The sequence below is a fragment of the Ixodes scapularis genome, unplaced genomic scaffold (genome assembly GCF_016920785.2).
Source record: "Ixodes scapularis isolate PalLabHiFi unplaced genomic scaffold, ASM1692078v2 ptg000005l_1___fragment_1__unscaffolded, whole genome shotgun sequence".
Lineage (NCBI taxonomy): Eukaryota > Metazoa > Arthropoda > Arachnida > Ixodida > Ixodidae > Ixodes > Ixodes scapularis.
The window spans coordinates 2938716-2955477 of NW_024609885.1; the positions used below are offsets into that span (position 1 = coordinate 2938716).

Here is a 16762-nt window from a genome sequence, read left to right on the forward strand (position 1 = left end):
CCCCCGATCTCCTCGTGCCTGTCACTCCTGGCCCAGCGGGGTGCTTGGTCCCTTCGTATGTCGGTGTGGACCAAGAGGGTCGGCGGATAGTCGGCCGGACACCGGGATGGGGTTGGGGGCGATGGCGCGGCCGCGCCGGTGTCTAGGTGAACGAAGGAAGTCGGGCCCAAGGTAGCCATACGTGGTGCGCGTCGGGCTGTCCGGGGGGCCTTGCTGAGAGGGGGTTCGCGGAGAGCAGGTTTAGCCAGGTGGCCTTCGTTGACCTAGCCAGAGGGGAGACTAACCGTCACGTGCCCGGGGCGTCCCCGGCCGTAGCACCCGCCGTTCATATAAAGCTAACGCTGCCTGGTCGGAGTTCGGGTGTGAAAGCCGGTGGCGCTTCGGCCGCATTCGGAGCCCCCCTATGTCCTTATCCATGGATGCGACCTCACGCCTTCAAAACTAAAAACCGGACATGATCTCAAGTTTCAAGTTAAGAACTTCCATTCATCCTACCCCTAAGGCTAGTCTATATAGAGCTATGACTTTCATCGCTATGGGCAGGAGCCAGCTGAGTTTGTATTGCTTGGAAGGTGGAGGGGTGATGTGCTAGGGAGCTAAACCCCGTCCCTGTCTCCCGTATTGTCTGCTATAATAGTTTAAAATGTCACTCAGAGAGAAGCGGGAGGGCGAGGCAATTGCCCCCCTTGCCTTGCCCTCTTCTTCCGATGCCACTAATAGGGTATGCAAACTTGGGGATTCCCTGCCATAAATAAATGCAACCCCTTATGGCTGCCACTGCATACAAAGGAAAAAAAGAGAGATGTGGTTCATTTTTCTCTTAGATGTTCATATCAGAGGGGATACAAACAGTCGTGGGTAGTTGCGGCTGAGTGAGCCAGCAGTGAGTGCTGCCTAAGTGTTCGATTCGGACTCTCGTTTAATCGGCAAGAAAACAAGTACCAGACAACTATTGGAACGTATCCTGTGAATGGCTCCTGGGATTTTCGCAAATGGTCTCTTGTCTTACAAATGAATGCACTCCTATTAACTAAGGGCACTTAGCGAGCTATATATCCGAGGGTAAAAGACTAAAAACAATGGAAAAGTAACAGAAACCAACAACACTTCTACTTGTTCATTGTTTTTAGCGCTTTTTCCCTCGGAAATATGGATCACCAACTAGCCCAAGTGCATACCCTTCTACACTTAGTGAGTTGCTTCCTCCCTTCTCATAGTGCTGAGTCTACATTTAAGCATTCATTCTTCACAGGAGGACCGACACGACAGATTGACCTATCCGCTGATGCGAATTGACAAAGAGGACTCAAAGGCCATAACTGCGGTGTTGGAGAACCACTTATTTGAGGTGACGGACGGATTGGGCACTTCATTGATTTGAAGTACGATATAAAGTCTGCCTTGGCTTTGGATCTCATCACAAAGTAAGAAACTTGTTCACCAGAGGGAATATGTGTGCCATTTTTGCCTTTTTTTCCCATGTCCTAACATTAAAGTGTTGGCTTATTGAGCTCTATTCTACTTTTTTATCCTTTCTATGCTGACTTTTCATGAAAACCTATGGCCTCCGAACAGGCTCATGCTCCCTCTTTTATGTCCTTTTTCAGCTGCACTTCCACATTTCCAATGCAACCCTCCCCTTGTGAACATATACATAGCTGCTTTTAGATTTTAGGGCTACTGTTCATTGCAAAGTGCTTGAGTTGTCTCAAGTTGTATGTAGCAGCTCCCATAATAAGGACAGAAGTACTATTCCACATTACAGAGAAATCAAGGGAGGTATTGAAATTTGATACAACAGCTGCAAAAATAAAAGTACAGTGGTCGCACTTCAACAGGCTAAAAATGCCACTTGCCAGTAGAGTTTTTTTTGTTTCAGCAAACGTTTGACTAACAAGGAGCCAATTGTACACTTCCCTTCCCCTAATTCTGTTAGCAGGCATTTACGTTACTTTTTACTGGGTGATTTTACACTCAGCACATAACACTATACTTGAGCAGAGTTCGTGTGAACCCTTCCTGGAAAGTGTGCTTAACTGTTTAATACTGAGTTTAGGCAACACTTCCAAATGGGGTTGTACTTACTCTACAAAATTCTTTAGTGCGAGTAATTAAATCCCCACTTCAAGTGTTGCCTAACTCTGTATGAAAGAGTAAAGCAGTCTCCAGGAAGGGATCATATAAACTGCTAAGTTTGCTGTTATGTAATATTAATTCTTGCTATAGAGCACACTAAACTTTTTAATACGGAGTGCAGGCACCACTTCTAAGGTTACAATAACTCTTCCTGGAGAGCGTGCTTAACTCTTTAGTACAGAGTTCAGGCAACACTTTTTCTTACATACAACAGACTGGTTGTCGCTTAAACAATTGTATTTAGGAGCAAAAAAGGGCAGTTAAAATAATGCACCAAACTCTGAAATTCAAAACCTGTAGACAGTCCTGACTCTTGCAAAACCATTTGTGTGACTATAGAAAAGTTAAGTGAGCACTCGTATGGGAGAGTAAAACATACACTAGTCGTGGAAAGGTAACGATTACCTATCCCTAGCAGGGATAGGCGGTATTTCAAATACAAGTAATTGAAATATGTATTTCAAATACTTTGTGTATTTTGAATTTCTATTTAATTACAAATTGGGTAATGCATTTGACGTGTGTATTTAAATACTAAAAGGTGGGTATTTCAAATACAATTGTAATTAAATACAATTTTGTGGGCGAAAATACATCCCTCAAATTTATTGGCACTGTCCAGAGCAGAAAGAAAACTACGTTCTGCACCGAATGCAGTGTCTCTTAATCAAGCACAAGCGTTTAGTGACTTTGTGATTACGGTGCTAGTCCAGGGCAAGAATAGTGATGAAATCGACGTTCACAGGCAGACTGGCTAAATAAGCGCCTGTGACAACTTGTGATGCTTTCCAGCCTGATTTCCATCCATAATTTTGCCTGGAACATTCTAAATGCGCGTGTCGTCCAGATTTTCGTTAACTGGTGCGAGTTGCAACAATAAAAAATTCTTTAGCTAGTGCTCCGTGTCTTGGTCGTCTCGGTTCTTTGTTGGTATATACCAACATGTAATCGACAAAAAAAGCTGCTAGAGGCTCTGTACTTTTTCACCTATTACGTCCAAGCTGATTACATTTTTTTGTGATTATATTTCTATTACGTTACTAGAGCCTCGCTAACTTACTCCAGAGTGTGCGTAGAGATACGTAGAAACCCGTTGCAGGTGCCCTGAAGTCGCTCTCGCAAATTTTGAGGAATGTATTTAGAAAAGTATTTGGAAGAGAACAAATACATTTGGTTGTATTTGTATCTTGTATTTAAATGCTTTTTGTAGCGTGAGCTACACTGGCCGAAATTGAGCAGTTTCGCGTGGCTGGCATAATGAGCCATGCTCCGTGCTGCGCAAGTGCGAGGAGCAGTGACGTCGCACGGCGCACAGCTGGCGGGGCGGAGGCCAATTCGCCGCGGGATCCGCCGCCACCGCGCTCGCCTCGCCAGTCTTCGCATTCCAGAGGAGTGACGTCACAGCCACGGCAGACGCACTGGCGGCGCCGCGTGCCCAGCTATGTGCCTCCGTTGCGCAGTAGCCAAGTCTGACGCTGCACCGGAGCTGCTTGATAGCACCTCTCATTTTATGCGCCTAAGCTCACGCTGCGTATATCCTGGCATAGCCGAGCTAAGCCACCGCAATTTTTTTAAATGTAATTAGACTCGTAATTAAATACATTTTTGACGAAGTATTTTTGTATTTGTATTTTGATACATATTTGCATGTATTTTTCATATTCCTGGTCCCTAGAGAGAGTATAGCTTGCGATAACCCGGATTCTCTCCAAAAAGAGTACAGTCAACACCCGTCCATTCCTTTTTTAATTATTTTTTTAAGAGTGTAGAGTTAACATAATAATCCGAAACGAAAGGTCCCCTGCGTTTGGCCGCTTCGAAATGGCGGAACATAGAAGCGGAGATCGGCGGTCCCAGTTCGCGATTTCGATGAGCCCTATCGCTGCCGAGGCCTTTATATGCACCAAGATGCAGCCAAACATCACCAGTAAAGTCTTTACCTTGTTATTTTCTGTCTTTGCAGAAGAACACAGGAGTCGCGCAGTGATAAATTTAAATAAACCTGACAAGTGCTCGAGCAACTTCAACTTGTCGCGGCAAAACGAACACGCCTAACTTTTTGTTTGCTTTATTTCTCTGCCTTTTTTCGCTCTTTCTCTCGGGACTGGAGATGTTAGCGCCCAGGACTTGCCGTGTTCTACTCCTGTCTTTACCCGCCTGGTTGAGGTTGTGCCGGCGTGTCCGTTGGGAGCCATTCATAATGTCGGCAAACCGATTGCTCGAGCGTCGCCTTGTCCTGGTTCCTAATGATTTCCGGAATTCTAGAAAAACCAATATTGCTGGCCGTGGCTCCGTTGACACCAAGTTTTACGGCTAAAACAATCACAGAGCAACTGACTGTCTTCAACCTCGAGTGGGTGCACAAAGTACCATGCAGACAAGGCCCCAAAGGACACAAAACATAGGATAACAGCAATGAATGCCTCCAACATGGATTCCAGTGGGTTTTGATCAGATCCACGAAGAGGTAGCAGCATTGAACCATGGTATTGTGCAACAACCCTATACTGGTAACAAGTTACTGCTCCGTTCTAATTTACAACCAACTGTCTTTGACACTTTCAATCCAATCCGAGATCCAATCCGCTGTCACTCCGTGCGTGTCGCCAGCATTGCTCGCCTTGGCTGCTCTGGTTTCTCACTTTCGCTTGTTCCTTCGATAGCTTCTTGCCAACCAGTCGTTCCACTACCACCTAGAGGTTAAAAACTAATTCGTAGTGTTCACAATGATCTACGGGTACATAAAGTACATGAAAGGCGGGAAACGGGCCATTTTGCCATTTTCTCTCATCCTAAGGTTCGCGCCGAAGTCGACCGAGGACCTCACTCCTACTTTTGTGAAAGCATACTAGTAAAAGCCAAGTGAAGAAAAGGAAGGCTAATAAGATGCCAATGTGATCCAACCTGGCAGTAAGTATAGGGTGACTGAAATAACCAGGCTCGATCTAAAATGGGCCATAAAAATTGGCGCCTGCACATAGCAATCTGAACTTTGTGTCAAAGGTATATTTCACAGGTTGGTTTTTGTAAAATTACAAAGCGTAGCTCCCTTTCTGCAAAACATAGGGCTAAAAAACTTGCAAGGGTAAACAACGGATGGCGACCTAAACGACCAAGTCGAGCGGCGAGGCGCGTTTGGCGTCCGGTTTTCCGCAGCTCGCCAAGGCCTGGCTTCAAGACGCGCCCGCCGCAGCTCGCAAGACTCCCTGACTACTACAAGATCATCATCCGTGCACGTGGTGGCCTCAACCTAAGCTCGATGAGCACAGGCAAGCTGCAAGACTTCGTCTTTAACACTGCCCAGACCAATTACAACGTGGCACGCGATGATAAAATTCGAATCAATGCCATTCAAAACTATACTACTCAGCACCCCCTCTGAAGGGCGAAGAGAACTATTTTCTGGCCACATATATGGCAAATCCTGCGAAGATCTCACGCGGAATCATCTTTAATGTGCCAGATTACGGTCCACCGGAGAACATCAGCCAATACCTAATCGACTGCAATCACGACCCGGCTATTCTCCTTGCCCGTCGGATGTCTCTCATCACCGCCCCTCTCTACGGCAAAAGGTCCAAACCCTACGGCAAAAGGTCCAAACTCTACGGCAAAAGGTCCAAACCCTCACACAATAAATCACTGCCGTTTAGAAGGAAAATGCAGACTTACGACCCCTCCTTAAACAGAAAGGTTACCCCTCCAGCGCCAACTCCTACCCCTCCAGCGCCCACTCCTACTCCTCCCCCACTACCCGTTGCAGTTGCCATATCCTCACCTGACAGCACCGCCCAGTCTGTCAAGCGTAGAGTAATCAATACTATGGCCTCAAAATCGTAGACAAATTACACCGACTCAGCGTCAATGACCGAAATGTCTCGCATTTTCAGTGCCAGACTGCAAACCTTAGAGCAAAACGTTACAGCCGTTGTACGGCGATAGAAAACGCTGTCTCAAAGTACTCCTCCAGATTGGCCCAACTCACCAGTCAAATAAACCAACTCACCAACATCTCATCCCAGTTGGGGTCCTAAACTCCTCCACCACCCCCACCATCCATACCCTACCTCTAACAGTGCATCCCTCAATATGGCTTTACCTCTCCCACGCCCGCCACGCCTCAGTAGGCACCAAACCACTATCTGGCAATGGAATTACCACAGCTTCCGACTGAAGCGTGGCTATCTTTAACACTGCCTCCAGTCCCTCCAAACTCCCCCCGATATCATATTGATTCAGAAAACCCGCCGCGCGGTCAAACTTGCCATCTATAGAGCCTTCCAAACTCCTGACAACGAGGAACCCAATACCGCCATCCTCACTCGTAGACATCTAACCGCTTCGTACAAAAATCTTGGCGGAGTCGACGTGGAGCACGACATCGTAGAGATCCTTCCCCAAAGGAAAGGCGGCCCATGTCTCTATATACTAAACATATTTAGCCTCCCGTCGGCTTGCAAACACCGCTTTGGCGTCCTCTTCTCCCGTGCCTTGAGGGAGGAGGGTCCTCGGTAGCAGAACCATCAAACGGCACTTGAATGCAACATAGAAGTACATTCGGACAGCATTGTAGACTTTGTCCAAACGGTGAGCTAAAAATACATATTTTTCGTGTATGGCTCGTCTAATTACTATTATTAGTATTACTATTATTATTATTACATTTATTATTATTTGACCGGGGCATTCAAGACCAACAAGCTGTGCGTTGTTTCGCCGTCAACGAGTCTGAGAGCGCTGTTTGTTACGAAGCTGGCGCCGGATATTATCTGCAAGGACGACTCTTCGCGCCTGTCCTCCGTTGGAATCGACAAAGTGGAGTGCCGTCACCTACAGACCCGTTTCGACACTTACGGCTCCTTTCATGTGGCCGCGGCTGCGGAGGATTTTGAGAAACTTGCTGATCCAGCTGTGTGGCCTAAATCCAGCCTTTTTACACCTTTCAGAGGAACCCTTCAGAGAGACATGCTCCACGCTTCAGAGGGACATCCCATAACCGCTGACAAGTGATGCCTGGCATAGATTTATTATATCAAAACGTCCGCGGCTTACGCACAAAAGCCGATTGCTTTTTTTTGTAACGTTACAGTGTCTAATTATGCAATCTTCTGTCTAACGGAAATTTGGTTGCGTCCTAACATCGGGTCCTCCGATTACTTTCCGCCTGGTTTTGTTGTGTACCGGCACGACCGTGACTTGTTTCAAGGAGCTGGAGCGGGAGGCGGTGTGTTGGTCGCGGTCGACAGCTCAAGGAGGCGTCAAGATTTAGAAAACTTTCCTGAGAGCTTGTTCGTCGAAATTGAGTATGCAAAGAGAGAACGTGTTCTTATTGGTCTGTTCTATCTCCCCCCAGAAAAGCCACCTGGTGATTTTCAGCGTTGTCTGGTTGGGTTAGAAAAACTCAACGAGCTACAGGCGTGCAACGTTTTGACTGATAACTTTTATTGAAAGGAGAAATGCAACCATCTTTTAGACTTCTCTTCTTTTTTGGATCTGAAGCGGCTCAACAATGTTCTTAATAAGCAAGGCAATGCTTTAGATTTATGTTTTTCAAATACGAACGGTGTACGTGTGACTTGGAGTGAAATGCCAATGGTGCCTGAGGATATGTACCACCCCGCGCTTGATGTAGTGATCTCTATTTTTAATTACCCAACTCGCAGTAACTCTGATGCCTCTCCGCCGCAAGCATTGTATAACTTTTCGGCAGGAGACTACGTCGGAATGTTGCCCCTCAGCTTGAGAGGTGGTGGTACATTCCGACTTGAGGAACACAGAAGGGATGTGGTGAAGGCCACGCATGCCACGAGAAGCAAGTCTGAGCTTGTTGACCACAGCTGGACGACTGCGCATACGTTTGACTTGGACAATGCTGCTCGTGAGCAGAGGTGAGGCCCGAGGAAGTTCGTGGAATCGTGGTTTATCCGCCGAGACCCCGAGGCGTGCAAGACGAACCGGGGCCCCCCACCGGACGTTTACGGGGACTTGTAGATTAGAGTCGACTGGTTTTGACTCTCCCAACCACCGGGCCAGTTCACACTGATGATGCCACCCGGATAGGTGGCGAAACGTCTGTGTTGTTGTTAATTGTTTGTTGTTGTGTTAAGCCACTGTAAACTTATTCCGTTATGACTACCCTGGCTTTTGGAGCATATTTGCATTCAGGAGTCGCTTCAGCAAAGTTGCGTCTGTCGCCCCACAGTGCTTTTTTAGCTTTGATGCACACGTTGTTTATATGGGTATTCCATCTTAAGTCAAGATTAAATACTACATCTAGGTACTTAAATTCTTTAACTCTTAAAGCTCAGAACCATTGATGTCATAATTATAGGCCAGCAGATTTTTTGTTTTAGTTATAGACATAAATAATGATTTTTGATATGGTGTGGAAACCCCACGATTCGTCATTTGTCGCACCAATGCCTATTTTCTTTTTTTTTCTTTTTTGTAAATTACGGTTTAATTTGATCTGATCATCTTTTGTTTTCATTTTATTATGAACCACACAATTGTCTTCAAAAAGTTTGATTTGAACTGAAACGTCATAGGGTAGATCGTTTATAAATATCGAAAATAAAAAGAGACCCAGAACACTTCCCTGAAGTTTCCAGACCAGATCAAAAACCGCACAAGGTTTACTCCCCCTGACCTCGATATAGACCTTTCCAGCGGCAGTCTCGAACGAAGCGATTTCCAGCGCGCATCCCTGGTTTTGAGACTGTACGTCAGTGTTGCCCGACTGCGCTGAGCTGTGGGTTTTCTCGTCAGTAGGCTGTGGCAGCCTGCGTAGGAGCAATTTTGAATGCTGGTGGCGGCAAAATCGCCTCACTTTATTTTTTCTTTTGTGTTCTGTGGCGATTATAACGGCACTATACACTCAGCCGTGTCAACCTTAACTGCCTAATATATTTGACCACACCAGAGGATAGCCGAACTGCATGGGTATTGCCCCCTCACTATATGAAATTCAACGAGTCTCATAAATCGAACAACATATATTGTACGCGTACCCCACGGTGCCGCGTTATCCGGACATGATTTGAGAAAGGTCTCAAATAACACAGCATATCCAAAATACAGTGTCGACGACAGTCACTTCACGACGATCGCACGGAATCCGGCTTGTCATGGGGTACGTTTTGAAGAGTGATGTTTTTTATACACAGCACTAGTGCGAATGAACGAACGTGTCTATTTAGTTCCCATTCCCCGGACCCTATCAGCTACTTCTCGCCAAGACCGGGAACATATCCGGGAAGGCTTTTCGGAGAATATCTCAACGGAAATAATCCTCGAAGAACGTCGAACGGCCTGCGTCGCGGGCTGCTTGACGTTCGCTTTCTTCGCCCGTTCTCTTCGCTCATTTCTTGCGAAGGTCCAGAAGGCTATAAGTCCTGGTATTCCCAAGTTCTCACAGTGGAAGATTACAAAAACACGCAAGCATCCTGAACAGGCAAATAGAGTAAACACTTAGAAGGAAAGCCGGCGAACTCCGAACACACGATGCAGGTGGGGAGTCGCGCTGATCGGGTTTCCACAGCTCAGGCGGGTGGCAGAAATTTTTGGCTAATAGGGGTCACTCGAGTCGCAAAATGGCGGCGGCCAGCGAGCTGTTTCTGCAAAGGTCTATACTGTCTCCGTGATAAAAGATAAGAGGAAAACCATATAATAACTTTAAAAAAGAAAGATATGTACTTGTCTGTGTTTCTGACCTCTTTGGGTTTATTCTTTCTGTGTTTGTAAGTCTCTATAAACAAGCTCCCTAAATTTTAATTCAAGTTGTGTGAGCTTCATGTCCTGACTCAGTACGTCCGCCCGTCACCCTGTGTTCAATCCCCGCAACTTCTTTCAAGCCGTCAGCTACATCTCAATAATTAACTTTCTGCGGCTCCGTCTACGCTCCCTGGGGCTTTGCTTGCGAAAAAACGTGGCCCACGCCTCCGTGGACTTTGTGCTGGGATTCCACTCCCATACTTGGTTGTCAAGCTACAGGATCATGCAGATTTCAAGAATAGAGATATCCCAGGAACTTCGACTCATGACAATGACTCTCCCCGGCCACGACAGCACTCCTCGATACGTTTTACGCCACAGACCCTCGTTCCTCTTCCTCAGGAGTTCTGCAGTCGGGCTCTTGGAGGCCGCAGGGGTAAAAATCCTGGGGAGGTACGCAAGTCTTGCCAGAAGGCTTCGGACTTCAACTGAAACCCCCTGTTGTACTTTTGGACAAACAGCTTTCCCCGGACACGGTGGGACTTCTGTCTCACGGGCCCAAGTTCGCCCTAGACCTTCCAGCATCGAGGGTAGACCAACTGACATCCGTTTACAAGGTAGCAGCAAGTAACCCTGAAAAGGATCGTCAGAACTTCGTAGGGACAGCTGTGCATTCCGTTTGTGCCCACCTGCCTCCTCCAGGCAAGTCATTAGTATACTCAACAGTAGAGGAGCTCCGCAACGCCCAGCTAAAGCTGCTAGAGTAAGAAAAGATGGTAGTTTTCGTTGTTATGAACGAGGACATCTAAGAGGAAAAGGTGGAAGCTGCACTCGAAAAAAGAACTGCTTTACTCAAGGAAAGACCTTCAGGGTCTTTAAGGTCTGAGGCTAGGGAGATATGCTCTCAACTGAACCTCCCCGCTCTGAGAAAGAAATGCGTTAGCTTTGCCCGCACATCAGTTCATAAGAGTGCCTTTTTTTTTCTGCAAAGACCCATGCAGAAAACGCCCCGCTCCGCGGCATTGTTTCGGAGAACGGGTGCTGGCAGAAGAATGGTCTCCAACGGCCAACTCTGCCAGCAACACCAGCGGTCGAACCAACGAGAGCCCCTGGGAGACAGACGGTCTCCAACACAACCATGGCAAATCGTCACCAATGACTTCTTCCATCTCCACAGTGTCACCTACCTACTTGTAGTGGACTACTTTAGCAAGTACATTGTGATAGAGCAAAAGGGGGACACCTCTGCTATCAAAGGATCGCAACCCTAAAAAAGGAGTTTGCTTGATTCGGCATTCTAGAAGGGGTCTGTGACAACAGCCTGCCATTCAACTCTGAAGCATTCAAAGGGTATCTCAAGTGCTTGGACATGACAAATAATCCAAGTTCTCCTGATTACCCACAGTCGAATGAACTTGCAGAGAGGTCAGTTCAAAGAATGAAAACAGCGTGACCAAGGCACCGAAGGAAGGCAACGACCTGTCTCTTGTCCTTATGGAGCTTAGGGACACACCGATGGATCAGCTCCTGTCCCCATTGGAACTGCTAATGGGCCGCAGGATCACAACCCTCAAGCCAGCTGCTCCGCGTTAACTTGAGCAGCACTACAACATCAGGGAGGTTCAAGCACGCCTTCAGTTCCGTCAAAAGTGTCAGCACCGACATGGTGACGCACACAGCAAACCACTACGTCTTCTGAGTCAAGGCGAGAGAGTCTATTTCCGTCGAAACCACAAATGGGAACCCGGAATTGTGGTCCAAGTCGGACAACAGCCACGATCATACCTAATCAGAGCGGAAGACGGGGGAGGGGAGGGGGGGGGGGCATTACAGAAGAAATCGATTCCCCATCTGACCATTCGCTTGAAACAACAACGCGATCCCTGAGGACTACTACCAACTCACGTTCAACGACCAACCTCACCAATGTCCTGCCCAGTAGTCCCGCATACCCGAAACCACTCGATCAAGCCATCAAGTTGTTCAGCCAGCAAGGTATCGCCGAATCTGTGGACTCTGAGCTCTTAAAATTCGCATAAACTTTCTTTTTGCAAAATAAAAGGGAAAAAAGGATCTGTTATGTATTTAGAAAACTATGGTTGGTGGTGCCCACTTCGCAGTTTCTCACAAATCGGCGTTGATACCCACACGTGCGACTCAGCTAGCCTTACACCACAAAACAGCTATGTGCCTGGCGTCGTTCCCGTTCTCGTAATAAAGTTTGTCAACCAAAAACATTTCAGTATGAACAACGTTATCCACAAACACGGCACGTGTCAGTTCCTGGATCTCCTGGATGTTTACCTCCACTCAACCTCAGTGGAGTACGAGGGCAATGTTTATATAAAGAGAGCGGAGGTGTGCATCAGGTCATGCTTTGCAACAGTTATGAGTAAGGTATGTATTTACTCGCACAATGAACGCACTCGCGTAATGAACGCACCCCCCAAGTCGGCTTCCAAAATTTCGACTTTTTTTTCACTTGCATATTAAACCCTCCCCCAACTGGGAAGTCAAAACTTTGACCCCCTCCCCTTTCCCCACACGCGCGAAATGAACGCACTTTTCTATCCTGGTGCAGCGAGGTCGCAAATGCATGGGTAGCGTGGCCGAACAAAACGCCTTGCAAAAGGCCTTAAAAATAAAAAAAGACCCATTGGAATCATTTATCGAAACTACAGTACGAAAACCAGTGTCTCCCACTTAGACTTGGTTCTTTCTAATTTAACTTCTCTTGAATCACGTCGGACAGTCGCTCGCCTTACTCTTTTTCATAACTTTTATTACAACATGCAATCATTTATGCTCACTCACTGTAAGTCTGTCTCATACATTTCTTTGCGTCATGATCATTCCTTGAAAATTGCACCTATATTTGGTCGCACTAATAGATACAAATACTCTCCTCTTGCTCTGTCCATTAAAAATGGGAATTCTCTCCCAAACGACATAGTCACTGAATAGAATGATAAAAATTATTCCGCAAAAAATTTTTGGCTTTGGTACTATGTTTTCAGCGCCATGTCTGCTTGTGTTTCCTATAAATTGTGCACTGAGTCCCCAGTTCTGTTGTGCCCGGTTTCTGTAAACTTTGTTCTGAATTCTGTATAGTTTGTTTTTAGTTTTTGTTTGTTGTTAATTTTTAACCTTAGTTAGTTCTTTTATTTCCATTATATCATTGCATTTGTTTGTATTTTTCTACCCCCCCTCATGTAATACGTTTGAACGAACGTATTTGAGGCGAATAAAACTTGAAATTGAACTTGATTCGAGTCCATTGAGCTGCGAAGGCGAATACATCGGCCATCGGAAGATGCTTAAGTGCTCGCTTTAGGGAACACCATTTAGATGTTACCAAGGCATCATCGGACTCGTTCCACCCAATAGTTCTGCATGCCCGTACCTGCCACGATTGCACCCCACACTTTGAAAACACCACTTAGCTAAGTTCACACATAGATAAATGTGGGCCCGAAACAATAGAAGCGTTTAAGGTCAGATATGCCGTGAGCAATGTCTCTGGGACATCTTTGGCTTTGTCGTCAAAAAAGCTGGAATTTCTAGCGTAAAAATTATCGTAAAAAGCTTGTTGTGATCAATTAATTTTGTCTTTTCCTTTCTTTTCTTATTTGTTTTCCCCCCTTTTCAGGGGTTAAATTCCTGATTATAATGCAGTTAATGTAAATGTACAAGCGAGCTGGACAAGAACCTAGCTGTGTTTGGAGATTTGTGTTTGTCCTTTGTCCCTCTTGTTCCCATTTTCCAGGATTATTTTCGTCATTAATTTCCTTTCTTTTTTTTCTTCCTTTCCCCCTTTTCACGAAATTTCCTTAAGTTTTTCCCTATAATTGTTTTGCTATCATTTTAATTTGGTATTTTTAAAGTTTGTGATTAAATTGGTTTTATATTAAATTTTGAATATTTTCGTTTTCTTTCAATTCTTTGTCGTTCAAGGTCGTAGCGTAATGGGCATCTCATAAATGTTCGCTGCTCATTGAAAGAACTGTGTGTGTCTGTGTTTGTCCTTTACGAGTTTTATTCTTTCAGTGCATTCTGTCAGTTCCTCAAGGCTCTTCTCACATCATGTGGTGACATTTGCGTCCAGTGTTATATAGCCCTGTCACATGGAAGAGGTGGAGGAGACCAGCTTACTAAAAAGTATATCAGCATCACTGGTATTTCCTTTCTCGTTGGAAATGACTTCTGCCCCTTTTGTTTAATGGGAGTCCTTTGCATGTTCTTTGCTTACTTTTCAAACGGTTCAAAAGTGTGATATGGGGTAGGCAGTTATGCGACAATGGTGCATGCCCAGTATATCACGGTAGCTTAAACAAGAGACTTTGGAAGTGAACATCAGGAGAATCTCCTGTTTCATTCTTTCTAATCCAGGGTGCCAATTTCGAAACATGTTGTACAATCTTTAAATAACTTTTAGCACAAGGAAGGAAAAAGGAGAGGAGGCATTATGTCAGTTCGCTATGCAATTCTAGAGATTTTACAACAGTACAGTACAGGACACCAAGCCGGTTGGAACCAGATCATTACATCTGTCAGTGTGGCTTCTAGGTACTTTAACTAGCTTATTAGTTCGCAAAAGAGCTCAATGAATTGTGGAGGCTAAGCCTCGTAAGACTTCTGCAGACTGACTGCACTGAGCAATAAAACGAAGAATTCAGCTGGATTGTGTAACGTAGAAAGATAAACCGGGAAAAGAGCATGGGCAAAACTGGGGAGCTAAACCACGCAAGGCATTTCGTGCTATGTCTCGTCTAAACTATTTTCTTTGTTGCTGCACTTTCTGTCATCTTTAGCAGGCAGTATGCACTGATTTCACTTACATATTGGGTGGATTCGACCATAAAGCTAGACGTTTGTATTAGAAAACCAAGCGTATGTTTTATCGGAGTAATGGCACATAGAATTTGCACTCTTTTTAAGAGGGATAATTTATCTAAGCCAATTGTTTCATACTAAATTGCCAAAGATTCTGCCCCAGTTTTCAAAAACAGACTGGCAAATGCTTTCATTTATTTAGTAACATTTGATCTGTTTATTTACAGGAAACACTGCCTCTATTGCTGTCATCAACAGCCAGCTGGCTGAAATCAAGCCACCACACAGCTCCACGAGACTCCCGAGGGCACTGAGCACACGCCTATTCTGGAAGGCTTCCGAATGGCGCCACTGGCTGCTGTACCACTCGCTTCCCTGCATGTACAGGGTCCTTCTGGACCAATACTGGCCGTACATAAAGAAGCTGGTGGAGGCCGTCCATGCACTTTTGAGGGACACCGTAACTCCAGCATCCATTGATGTTGCACGCAAGTTCTCCCCCTTCGGTTTCTTTGTGTCCTGCTTCGGGCCAGCTTTAATAATGTCATATTGTGCTTTCAGAGAAACTCCTCTGGACCTTTGTGGGCATGACAGGGAGGCTGTATGGAGCTCCAGCAATGACGTTCAGCCTGCACCAGTTACTCCACCTAGCGGAAGCAGTGCAGCAACTGGGGCCATTGTGGGGCCATTCTGCTTTTGAATTTGAAAGCGGTAACGGGCAGCTTGTGAAGCTGCTGAAAGGATCAAATGCTCTTCCGGAAAGGGTAGTGAAGTATCAGCAGTTGGGATCAAACTTTGGTGTCCTCGCTTCTAAGTGACAGCGTCAAAGTGATGTGCTGTGATATTCTGGGATACACTAAACACCAAAACTTCAAGTATGCAAACGAAGTGTGCCTGCTCGGTTCCTCTTCGAAGGCATCCTTGAGCAAAGAGGAACAGAGTTGTCTTTCCGCTGGATCTGGGGCCGCCTTTGATCAGGCTACAGAGTACAAGCACTTCGCATGGAAAGGGCAGATTTGTCACAGCCGAAACTATGCCAGGAGTAAAAAGACAGACTCCTAGGTCATTCAAATAAAGGATATGTGCGATTTCACCATTTTGAGAGTGTTGCCTTTGAAAGGTGAGGTAACACTTCTGTGCAGGGAAGTTGTCATCACTTGGCAGGTGCTTTCCCGCAGCACATCAGGCTTTGTTTTCTTTCTCACGTGAACTTGCAGGCTGTTAAACCACAGCAGCTGAAGGCACCATGCCTTTTTCTCACTTTCAGGAAGCCCTCAGCATGCTATGTCTGTGATCTGTCAAACCTTCTTGAGCGCGATTGATGTAATGTAACCAGGTGAGCCGAAGTAAAGTGACTGTTCCCTAGGAGTTGAAATATTCAAAACAAACATCCTGTGATTATTTGTCCCTGTTTTGCCTTTGTGTCAACAAGGGAAATCTATCGAGATTGTGCCTTTCACATCTTCAGACTTCTTGTTTTGCTCCTAAGGTGTTCCTTCAGGTAACTCTACATTCATAAGTGATTTTCTTTGTTTACAATTTGTTATACTTCGTGTGCTTGATTTGCTCTTCTGAGACTAGTCGGGCTAATTTGATTATCGACCTGTGGAAGATGGCTATTGTTTGAGTAAATCAATTCCATGTCTCAGCCTCCTAATGTGTCTTTCCCTAACCTTTCTGACAAAAATGTGTGAAGCTTCTAGGGGTAGCAGTAGGGTAGGCTTGTTTTTAACTGCAAGCAGGCAAATGAGAAAATCACTCTTTTGTTATTATAATGCAAGTTGAAAAGACTGAAATAGACTTAGACCTTTCGTTATTCTGTCTACATTGCATCATAATTGAATAGCTTCAAAAACCTTCTGTATTCGTGGACCACAAAATAGGCTTTTGTTAATAGCATTTCACATATGATTTGATTGATTTTGTTTTCATACTTCTGTGTTAATTTTGACTAGTTAATTGTTTTAGTAACTATAGGTTATGTATGAGGGTTATAAGTTCTTGGCTCTCTTAATTACTGTACTGTCATTCGATGATTTGTCTCTTAACACCTACAAGTACTTGTGAAAATCTTAAACTG

At 45.4% G+C, this 16762-nt stretch overlaps 1 long non-coding RNA gene across 1 annotated transcript; it reads left to right on the forward strand.

Annotated features, from left to right (window-relative positions):
• The first annotated feature begins 1130 nt into the window (after window positions 1–1130).
• On the forward strand, window positions 1131–14985 carry LOC121833867. Its single transcript, XR_006076905.1, has 3 exons — window positions 1131–1424; window positions 13897–14007; window positions 14910–14985. It is a non-coding gene; the product is annotated as an uncharacterized LOC121833867 (long non-coding RNA).
• The last annotated feature ends 1777 nt before the right edge of the window (window positions 14986–16762 follow it).